The 11,898-nt window shown below is 32.3% G+C and overlaps 1 pseudogene; it reads left to right on the forward strand.

The window, feature by feature from the left end:
- Window positions 1–9,969: 9,969 nt before the first annotated feature.
- Window positions 9,970–11,291, forward strand: LOC120216352 (annotated as a pseudogene).
- The last annotated feature ends 607 nt before the right edge of the window (window positions 11,292–11,898 follow it).

The following is an 11,898-nucleotide window of genomic DNA, read 5'->3' on the forward strand; positions in this document are numbered from 1 at the left end:
TCAATTATGCTGAGCGAAAGTAGAATCACCACTTCTAGGGGGCCCTCAAATCTTTGAACAAATGACATTAACCCCTATATCGTAATGGTTTCCGCTTTGAGTTACAAAGATAATCTCGAATGAAGTGATCACGAGAGTCACACCTGAAATAAGATTTTGACACTCAATAACATTATTCGTGATGTTTGTTCTATAATTATTGTATCTGGGGTGAACCACACCTCTTGTCGGTCCACTAGCACTCGCCACTGATGCTGAAGTCAACCTTCTGCGGAACTCAGACCTACTTATTCGATTTAAACTTTGACTTGTTCTTTAAGACTGTACAACCGGGAACCTCAATGATCCCTAAGAGTCTCTGACCATCTTGTTTTAAGTTTAATGGGTTATCACCAACTCTTAGGTCCTCTAACTATGCTCAGAAGAACTGCTCATCAAAAGCCCTTCATTTTGATTGTTTGACGAATAATATCAGTATTGTTCATCCAATATTGATACTCGAACCCATAAATACCATGTTTTTATGTGAATTTATCACCCAACTTAACCTATAAGTCCTTCTAAGACCATTAAATTATGTGAAGGTATATAAGTTAAAAAGGGCATAATCGGTCTTACCAAACATCGAAAATGTTTATTTTATCCAAATTTGTTTTCAAGCCAAAGATGTTCATATATAGTATATACACTCATACAAGTCCAACAAACACATGAATGCTCTAAAAAATATAGAAGAGTTATAAGTGTACCTCACTCCTAAGTTGTAAGAAACTCCTCCAACTTCACTCAAGAACAAGTTTCTCATTGCCTTTGCTTTTGGAGATCTCTTCGACTTTTTCCCTAATTACAAGCAAGAAAATGGTTACTAACTCGCCCACAACTTAATATGAGTAAAAACATGATTCCTAAGCTCTAAAAAAAATTGGGACCTCTTTGAACCATAACCCAAGACCCATCCTAAATCCCAACAACTAAGGTTTCTATGGCTAAAATTTAGAACATTTGATGTTGCAAACAAAGTTATCACTTTTTATAACAAAAACCTTTTAAAAAAGAGAGAAAGGGGAGAATAAAATAAACTTGGAAGGGAAAATGAGGGAGTTAAAATGACTTTTTTCCTTGCATATAGACATTATTCCCTTAATTGAAAAGTAGTATTTATGATAATAAAAGTGTTAATTCCTCTAATAGTCATTCTTCTTTCAAACCAAAAAAAAAAATGACATTTTATGGCTAAATGGGCTCCAACCCAAACTAAAACAAGCCCAACTCATCCCTAAAGCTTCCAATAAACACTTAAGTTACCTAAACTCACTCAAGTTTACCCGAAACTACTAACCCAAAAATCGGGGCATTACACTCTCTTTTTCATTATATAAGATGAGTGCCTATTTATAGGCCTTCAAAAAATCCTAAAACAAAACTCTAGTATATGTTCATTAAATTATATACACAAATTAAAAGAAAATAAATCCTAACATAATAAAAAAGATCTTAAATCATCCTAAATAAATAAACAAAAGTCCAAGGTTGAATGTAGTACAAATAATCAATTAAAATTAAAAATATGTTAAATTAAAAACCTCTTATTAGACCCTTATTCAATTTTCTACACATGTTGTCTTTGTTAAAACAAGCATATATTGAGTTCATGATTTCTAGTTGAGGCATTTCAAAACGTATTAGAAAGCTAATTGAAAGTTGGTTTTGTTTAATAAGACATCATGTCTTAGAATATGAGAATCCTGTCCAAAATTTATTACATATCAGTTGATGTATCGAGCTTTAAAATCTGCTTCAATAAAAATGTTTGAGTCTTATAAATGGTAAGATGGAAAAATTGAATATTACAAATACAACTTTAAACCAAAATATTAGTGTATTCACCAAGTAACATGACTATTATAATAAGTCTATTCACCAAGAAATATGACTTATTATAAAGAGAATCAATTTATTAAATTAATTTACTATTTCTAACAATTACTCACATTAATGAAATTGATAACTTCAAACACTAACTCGATGTGGTGATAGATTCCATGTTTGATATTTTCATAGGATAGGTAGGCACCACCCTTTGGTCTTTCTCTTGTTAAAATATGTTTACCTTACTAGTTTTCCAGTTGACGTGATGTCCTTCAATTATTCTGTCATTTGTGTTAGCGATGACATACCTTACGCAAATATATCTCTGAAAAGAATTTGGTTCTCATGATTATGTCCATATATTCGTAGGCATATATTGGTTCTACAAAAGTTTGTTGAAACTACGCCCCCATAGTCTCTTTGGAGTTGTTCTATTTACTTTCACATAGGTGATTTATGTTGTTCGATTTATCAAAACATATATTAGTCATTAAAAGTATTGCTTGACATTTTCACATTTAGCCATTGTTTCATTATAGGAATGGATTGGGGATAAGAACTCTTATTGTGACCTCACAAGGTCTATGCAGTAGGTTGTCCCATTAAACTTGGATCTTGGGATCCAGTCAAATAGGTTGGTTTCCATCACATAGCTCCTTAAATATTCATGAGCTTTTAGTTATGTTTATTTCAATGTTTTATCAATATGATCTCATTTCGACCCTTTAGTTGATTTTATAAAATCAATATAGATAACTCTAGTTGAGTTCAATTGTCTAATGATATGTGTCGATAACACATGTGTGTCTATCAGTATATATTACGTTTCGTGCACTACCAAATTTGCTTGGTTATCACATTGTTTTCCTATTTTGGGCGTATACTTTGGCCATTCAAAATATTTATAGAAATTACCTTTGCAAGACACCCCTACACTTTCAAGTGTTTGTAGGAAAGTTTTTCTACATTTTCATAATTCATATGGCGTTGTCTCTAATAGAACAACTTTCCCCACAATTTTTATTTCTTTTAAGTTCTAATTCTTCTATTTTGTATTTATGGAACAATGTCATCCGTAATTCTTTAATCGTTTTATAGATATTACACTTCATGCATTGTATCTAACAATCTATTCAGGATGTAATTCGATATAGATAGTCGGAATGCTAAAAATACTAAACACGATAATAACATACCTATATTCTCTAATAATAGGAGAATAAAAAATAATTTGTTGTCATATCTTAAAATTATGTCACATAAATCCGTAGGCTTCTTATTATGGCTTATGACACCAACATTTTTAAATTTTGATTCGAAGCCTAAGTAGGAACCAATGGTCTATATAACAAGTTTAGTAAATTTGTCGGGTTACTCAATGTTTCGTTTAAGACACGAAAACTAGAACTAATAATAATTTCAGTAATAAATCAAAATAATATTGGTTATTTTATCCTTTGATTTTGTTAAACGATAGAATTTAATTATAAATTAAATTCTAAAATAAAAAATTGTAACATTGTTGTTACTTACAAATAATTTTATTAATATTAAATCTAGTAACATCTGTTGGATGACAAAATTCAAATCCTAAAATAGAATTATTCAAAGATATCGAATAAATTAGTTAAAAGAAATTATTAAATTCAGAAATAGAAATATAGGCCCTATTTCTATTTACAAATATGTCACACAATTTCATTTTGATACCCTTTTATTGTAACAAGTTTTAGTCAAAAACTAAAATCAACAATTGAGTAATTTCTATAAACAAAAAGAATTAGTAAAACTAAAATTCGAAACAGAAGTTCACAATCAACACTTTTTATTGAATTTGTTAAATTTATGGTTTTAGTTAAAACTAAAACCAAACATAATAATCCTCTATCAAACAATGGAAATTTAGTTCAATGAATGAATTCACGCTAAAGAATATTCCAAATGAATTCACGCTACGATATCAATGAATTCAATGGTTCGTCGTTCTTCCATTGTCTATTCGCGGATATAACTCTCTAAAAGATTTATTTAGAGCCTTTATACTTACGTTAAGATTTTATTTTAGCATTTTTAGAATCACATTTAGATTTATTTTAACATTTTTACACCATTTACATATTGGAGTGAATTGATGATACTGGGCTGATTTTAATGTTTTGTTGCAAATTGATATACTGATTTGTAACATTGTTAATGATGTATTCATTGTTGTATGTTGATGTTGGATGGATTGTCAAGCTGAATTCACAACAATTCTAAGTCACCAAGCTATTAGAAAAATTTTAGGAATTTATAAAGCTATGGGAAAAAAGATTGAAATTTGAATTTAAAAAGAGATTTTCAGGAAAAAATTATTTCCCTACTAGTGAAAAGTTTGAATTTTATTGACTATAATAATTATTTTGACACATTTTATTCATCTTTGAAAACCCTGTTTTCTTAGTCGTCTTCTATTTTCCTCACCTACCGTCGTTATGGCAACCTAAAAACCTTTGGAAAACAACACTTAGACTTGAAGCATATTGCAACTGTGAGAGTGGTGGTCGATGATCAATTGGGCAACATCTTAGCAATTTAGCTTGAACTTTAAAAGGGTGATTTTTGTTACGATGATTTATTTTATTTTATGTTAAGATGTTAAACTTAGATTTTTTTTTTTGAATATATTATGAATTTCATGTTTATTCACTTTACCTTAGTATTATTGATTTATGTTGCTTGAGTTTAATTTTCAGCTTGTTTGTAGAGATATAAATTGCCCAGTAATGCTATAAGAGTTGGCTACATCATGAATAATATCACGTATGTGAGAACAACATTTAACATAAAAAATATTCTTAATGATTGTTTTATCTTAGCATTCTTTGTATTTTATCTGAATTATTATAGACATATAGTCATTCTGTAAATTGTTGGTGAATATTTATAGAGAAGAATAACCTACTAGATCAATGCTAGACACATCAGTCGTAATGATACAACATTGTTAATTGCATGTTTTTGTTTGACATCCCACAATAATTTGCCTAAATCGATCATTGCTCCATTTACTTGTGTTGTAATGCTATTTATTCTATATTAGTTTCTATTACATTGTTGTAACAGTTCTCCCTACATCAATACACAATTTACGTTTGTTGCAAAACAATTCTTTGAGTTATACTAGTATATGTGGATATGATACTAGGTGCACTAATTTGCATCCACTTTATTACTTGATATGATAGTGTATGCTTGTACTTTTGTTGTTACATTATTCAAAACATTAAGTTTTTAGTGACATTTTTCGGAGAAGGGCGACATCACTATTGTTTCTAATAGAAGAATGAGATAGTCCATACTCGCACCAAGACTAGTTGGCGCGTTTGTATGGACTATAGGAAGTGAACAATGCCAAAAGGAATTATCATTTTCCATTATCGTTCATTGACCAGATGTGGATAGACTTGTTGGTAAAGCATTCTATTGCTTCCTCGATGGTTAAAATGCTACAATCAGATAGCGATTACACCAGAAGACCAAGAGAATACTACTTTTACTGTCTATATGGAACATTCGTTGTTTGGAAGATGTCTTTTAGTTTGTGCAATGCTTCAGAAACGTTGTAGCGTTGTATGACGGCCATATTTTCTGAAATGGTTTAAGACGAGATATTCATGGACAATTTTTCTACTTTGGCCAAAGAGTACTAGGGTATCGAATTTCACATTGTAGCATTGAGGTAGATAAAGCCAAAGTTGAAGTAAATGAAAAGTTACCACCTCCCACCAATGTCAAGGCAATAAGAAGTTTTTAGGCCATGGTGGTTTCTATCGAAGTTCATAAGGATTTCTCATAGATTGCAAGACCATTTTGATCATTGTTGAAGCAAAGAAAAAATTATCTTTGATGAAACATTTGTTGCCATTGAATATATTAAGTTAAAATTGATGAATGCTTCCATTGTTATTGCACCTGATTGGACTTTCATTTTTAGTTGATGGTGACGCAAGTGATCATATGTTGGTGCAATGCTAAGACAAAGAAAGCATCATATATTCCATACTATTCACTATGCCAACAAAACATTCAATAATGCACAAATAAAACTATACAACAACTGAAAAACATATTGTTGTAGTCTTGCTTTTTATAAATTTAGATCTTATATTGTGGGAACAAAAGTGATTTTATATAGATCATTCAACATTGAACACTTACTAGAAAGAAAGATACCACATCGAGATTAATGTGATGAATGTTACTGCTGTAAGAGTTTGACATTGAAATTAAAGAAAACGGCTCCGAAAATTAAGTGGGTTGATCACTTGTCTCATTTAGAATTTGAAAGTGATGATAGAAGTAAATTGTCGATTCCTATCATTTTTTGGATTAATGACTTCTTGTTGTCGAAGTTTTGCCTTGGTATGTAGACATTGTGAATTACTTGATGAGTGGGTTGCTGTCACCATACCTAATCACCAAGGAATGAAGGAATTCTTGAGGATGTGAAGTTTTATCACTGAGATGAGCCTTATTTTTCAAATAATGCAATGATCCAAATTGTGAGGCGATATGTTTCAGATAGTGAGACACATAACATTCTACGTTACTATCATAATGCACCCTATGGTGGTTACTTTGGAGGGATACGCATGCGGTCAAAGTCCTTCAATGTGGCTTCTTTCTGGCCAACTCTATTTAAAGATATAAATGCTTTATCAAGCATTTTGGTTGTTGTCAGCGTATTTGGCAGTATTTCTCGCCACAACGAAAGTCAATGCAACCAATATTAGAAATTGAGATTTTGAAATTTAGTCAATGCAACCAATATTAGAAATTGAGATGTTTGAAATTTAGGTACTAGACTTCATAAAGCCTTACCCATCATCATTTTTTAATCTATATATTCTTGTTATTGTGGACTATGTCTCCAAATAGATTGAAGGTGTAGCATTACCTACAATGATGTTAAATTAGTTTTGAAGTTCCTTTACAAGAACATCTTTACCTACTTTAGAACATCGAAAGCTTTTGTTAGTGATGAGGGATCTCATTTTAAATGTAAACAGATTAATAATGCCTTACTATAGTATAGGGTAAAACATCACATTACTATAGCATATTATCCTCATTCCAACCATAAATCGGGTTTTCAAACTAGGAAATCAAACTTTAGAAAAAAGTTGTGAACCCATCTAGTAAGGACCAATCTTTTTTATTGGATAAAACATTGTGGCATATCATATAACATTCTAAACCTTATTAGGTATATCTTCATTCCGTTTAGTTTATGGGAAATCATGTTATTTATCGGTCGAGTTAGAGCACAAAGCAATGTGGGCACAAAGCAATATGGGCACTTAAGAAACTAAATTTTGATCTTGATGTTGTGACAAAGAATATTGCTTGAGTTGAATGAGTTGGAAGAAATTTGTAACAATGCCTATGAGAATACGATGATCTGCAAAGACAAAAGCAAGTGATGACATGATAAACACATAATGCCACAACATTTCCAAGCTGGACAACAAAATTTCTATTCAATTCAAGATTGAAGCTATTCCCAGGGAAGTTGAAATCTAGGTGGTCTGGACCGTTTGAAGTAGCTGAAACATTTCCTCATAGTGTGGTGCTTATCAAGAACTTAAAGGATGAAAGCATGTTCAAAGTTAATGGCTAATGTTTGAAGAATTATTATGGTGAACTACCTCAGAACATTGCTTTCATTTCGCTAAACAAAATTTCTTTCACCTAGTCTTTTTATTGTTTTCAATAGTCATTTTGGACATTAAATTAGTTTTTACATTTTATTTTCTCTTTATTCATTTTACGTTTTGTAAATAGTGTTCACATCGATCTTTGCACCATAAGTTATCAAATGCTCATTTACTTCAAAGCATCAGATGGAGTTACAAACAATCATTATTAGCCAACATCTTTTTGAATTTCATACTATCATTGTTGGAGCGTTTGTAATACATTCACACAGTTATTGCTACACAACATCTTCAACAACATTAAGGGAGTATTGTTATCCCTTCTCCCATGTTTTATTATTTATTTTATATATGCATTGAGGCAATACACATATCAGGTTTGGGGGCGTCGTTCGTTTGTGTTGTTTATTGTTATGTTCATTTCATGCTTATGCTTTGTGTTGCTCATTTGAGTTTTTCATGTTGTTTAGCTGCCACGTCATTTAAATAAGCAAACGATTGCTGAGACTTTACATTTACCTATGATGAGATAATTATCGGTAGCAATCTAATGCCTAGAACCTTATGATTTAGAGGCATGTGAGATTGCCTTAATGATTTTATGATGCAATAATTATTTACCGAATCTAGTGCTTGATTGACTTGTGGGTATTTGGGAGAATATTTAGGTATCTTGCATGTTTAAAAAAAAAAATCTAAGTTCCGTGTGAATTGTTAGAGGTGCACAACTAGCTCTAGCCGAATAAATTGTTCACAATAAACTTTAGATCTATGACACTCCGCTGCTAAGGCAAGTCTGGTACGCTTAGTGAATACTAAGTAGGAAATATAGTCTCATAACATGAGTGAATGAAAGCTTTTACGGGATGACTCTACTTAAAATGCTAAGAGGATCGTTGTTCACAACTTACTACTCAAGTACTGGCTAGTAGTTGTGATTAGCTAAAAGTATAGTTAAGCTAAATAGTAATTGTTGTAACATTTCTTTTGTTTTATTAATTACTTTGATAATTTTGATATTCTTTACAAATACACATGGTGGAGAACTGTCACGACTAAAAGCGCACATGCACGAGTATTAAAAGTTGTTTTGAGTTGATTTCTTATTATCTTGAGATTCAAAGGTGATTGACAGAAAATTAGATTTATACGTAAAAACAATAAATACTAGTGAATTAAATTCTCAAATACTTTCAACCATATATATATTGATTAAATATCTATATATTTAAATAAGATTATATGTTGATTATTATTTTTGGGTAAGTATCTGTTGTTATTGTTATTAGTGAGGAAACTTAACATTTACCTATTATATACTTTATCAAGGGTATTGCATCAATTTTTAATTAATTATTTATTTATTATAGATGAGTTTTTCCATAATTAGTTAATTATTTGTTGTTAAAATTAATAGCCGATACTACTATTGCTCAGTGTAGTTTACTAATTTCTTTTTCATCATTATTATAATTAAGAACAATTAAATAATCTTTTAAATAAACTGACATTTCATAAACTAAATAATAAAAATTATATCTCAATCAAATAAAAAAATAGAATTACCAGTCGAAAAAATATCGGATAAAAATGGCTTCCAAAGTTGTTGGAAATTATTGCAAAACCTAGAAATAGTAGAAGGATCCCCACCAGATATAAAATCTTTTTTAAACAATTCCACCAATTATTTTCTGTTTGACAGTTTAGTCCTCCTCCCACAAAACAACCTTCGCTATTCCGCATTGCCTCAACCAACCAGATTATTGTTTTGTTTATTAAATTCCGTTCTTTAATTCTAAAAAAATAGCTGACTCTTATTCTTATATGTAATGCGGTAAGGGGAGGTAGGCTGCTCCGAACGTCAGATTGAGAGTAGTTTCCGTGAGAGACCTTCAAATTATAAAATGTATTCAATAGAACTCGATCCCACGACCTCAAAATTAAGAACCTTACGCTTTACCATCTGAGTTGGATGGTCATTTCTCCATTATTTAATTCTCATTTCCACAAATTATTCTCTCCTTTTTTTTTCTTTGAACTTGAAAGACTTCGCCTTGCTTCAGGTATTAGCGGTCAGGTTTTCTCCTACTTTCCTTCCCTTTCATTGCTTAAGTTAAAAATACTTTCTGGTGTTTGTCTTCCTCTCTCTCTTTCTTTCTATATATATATATGTAGACTCTTTATTTCAATAGATTTCGCCTTCTAATCCGTATATAAAGAAGGATCCCCGCCTGGGTCTCCATTCTCAGCTGGTGATTCTTCAATTTCCTTCTTCTTCTTTTTTCTTTTTTCAGGTGCCATTTTTTATCTCCATATTTCATATGTTTACTTCGTGGGGTTTTCTGGGTTTTTGTTTTTTTTTTTTTATTAACCTGACATTTGGTTGAAAGCAGAGAAACATGGAATATATGTAAAAGGTTTGTGAAGGTAAATTTGAGTGGTGAAACAATGGAGAAATGCGTAGAAAGTTCTTCAAAGCAAGGGAAAGGGAAGAGATTATGGAAGAAGATGAAGTATCAGCTGGTGGAATACCACTCATTGCTGCATATTTGAGGGACAATGAGTATTATCGGCCATTATAGATCAGAATGGCCGATGAAGCAGCTTTTACTCAGTGCCTTCTCGATCCACAACGAGACTTTGAACGTTTGGGCGTAAGTTTATAACCCATTTTACGTTTGTACCATTATAATGTTAAAGAGTATGACAATTAACTTGTAGGCATTTGATTGGGTTCTTCTCTTCCTTTCCCTTACCATATACACTGCAATCAAGATTCCGAAGGTTGATATTCATGATATTAAGAAGGGCTGATTTGCAAAAATTGCATTCCGAAACTTAACATGCCTACCTTCGTTACCGAATATCTCCAGTTTACACTAACTCAGTGACGAGCTGAATACTCTTCCGTCACTCTGCAATATCGGCGAACTTTTATAATTGTTTGCCTGACCGTTTCTCCACTACGAATCAATCCAGTGTATGTGTTTTTTTTCTTTTATCGTTTTTCATTACTTGATCATGAATTTGAGGTTTTGGTCATGCTGTCGCATTAACTTATATTAAGATAATTGCAGAGGAGTATGGAGGAGGATGCGGAAAGCAAAAACGCCGTTGATGGTGAGACCGTAACTCGATGGCCGTTTTTCGCCTTCTTGGGTGGTGCGATGTTTTGCCTATTAGCTAGCGGCGCGTGTCACCTCTTGTCGTGCCACTCCAAGCGCATATCATATATCGTTCACAGGCTAGACTATGCCGGCATTGCTGCGCTATTTCGACTTCCTTCTTCCCACCTGTGTATTACTCCTTCATATGTGAACCATTCTTTGTAAACCTATACTTGGGATTCATAACCATCCTCGGAGTTGCGACGATCTCGTTTTCCTTCTCACCAGGGTTCCATCGACCCGAATTACGAACACTTTGTGCATCCTCTTCTTCGGGATGGGGACGTCGGGTGTAGCACCGATAGTTCAGAAGCTTACCTTGTTCTGGCACCAACCCGAAGCATTTCATACCTCCTGGTACGAGGTTGTGATGGGGATATTGTATAGTACTGGAGGTTTGGTGTATGCAACAAGGATACCGGAGCGATGGCCGGGGAAATTCGACATTGCGGGGCAGAGCCATCAGCTATTTCACGTCTTGGTTGTTGCTGGGGCATACACTCATTATCGTGCGGGCCTGGTATACCTCAAATGGAGGGATGTACACGGATGTTAAACAACTTAAATTGTTGGAATAATAATTTTGACTATTGATGATTCCTCTCTTTGAAAGTATTTTTTTTCTTCTTCTTATGTTCAATTCAACACAACGTATATGATTCTTCGAAAACAATCTCAAAGTGGAACGTTAATATTATTCTATGACACAGTAAGTTGCTTGCGGAGCTTTCTTATTGATGAGCAGGCGACATGAACAAAAATTTATTGCTATTGCTTTCACATTGAGAGTTGAAATCAAGACCTCCCTCTTACTAAAGCGTGGTCTAACCAACCGAGCTATGAATGCCACCATGTAACAAAAGTGGTGCTCACATCTCAAGTACCTTGTATTACTCAACTTGGCCAGTCTTCCGATAGCAGTTACTATACACTGTCAACCTTAGTTTTGATATTGTATAATATTAAATACACAAAATTAAAAAATAATTTTCTCAATTTATTATATATTTTTTAATTTTATTAGAAAATTAATAATTTTTTCATAAATAATTATTTAATACAACTACTAAAAATTATATTAAAAAATTAACAAGCTGCTTGCGAATTTATTGAGTCGAGTTGGACTTCGCTAAACTCAACTCGTTAAGGTCTCGAGTTCAACT

The sequence above is a fragment of the Hibiscus syriacus genome, unplaced genomic scaffold, assembly GCF_006381635.1.
Source record: "Hibiscus syriacus cultivar Baekdansim isolate YM2019G1 unplaced genomic scaffold, ASM638163v2 tig00110160_pilon, whole genome shotgun sequence".
In the NCBI taxonomy this organism is placed as follows: domain Eukaryota; kingdom Viridiplantae; phylum Streptophyta; class Magnoliopsida; order Malvales; family Malvaceae; genus Hibiscus; species Hibiscus syriacus.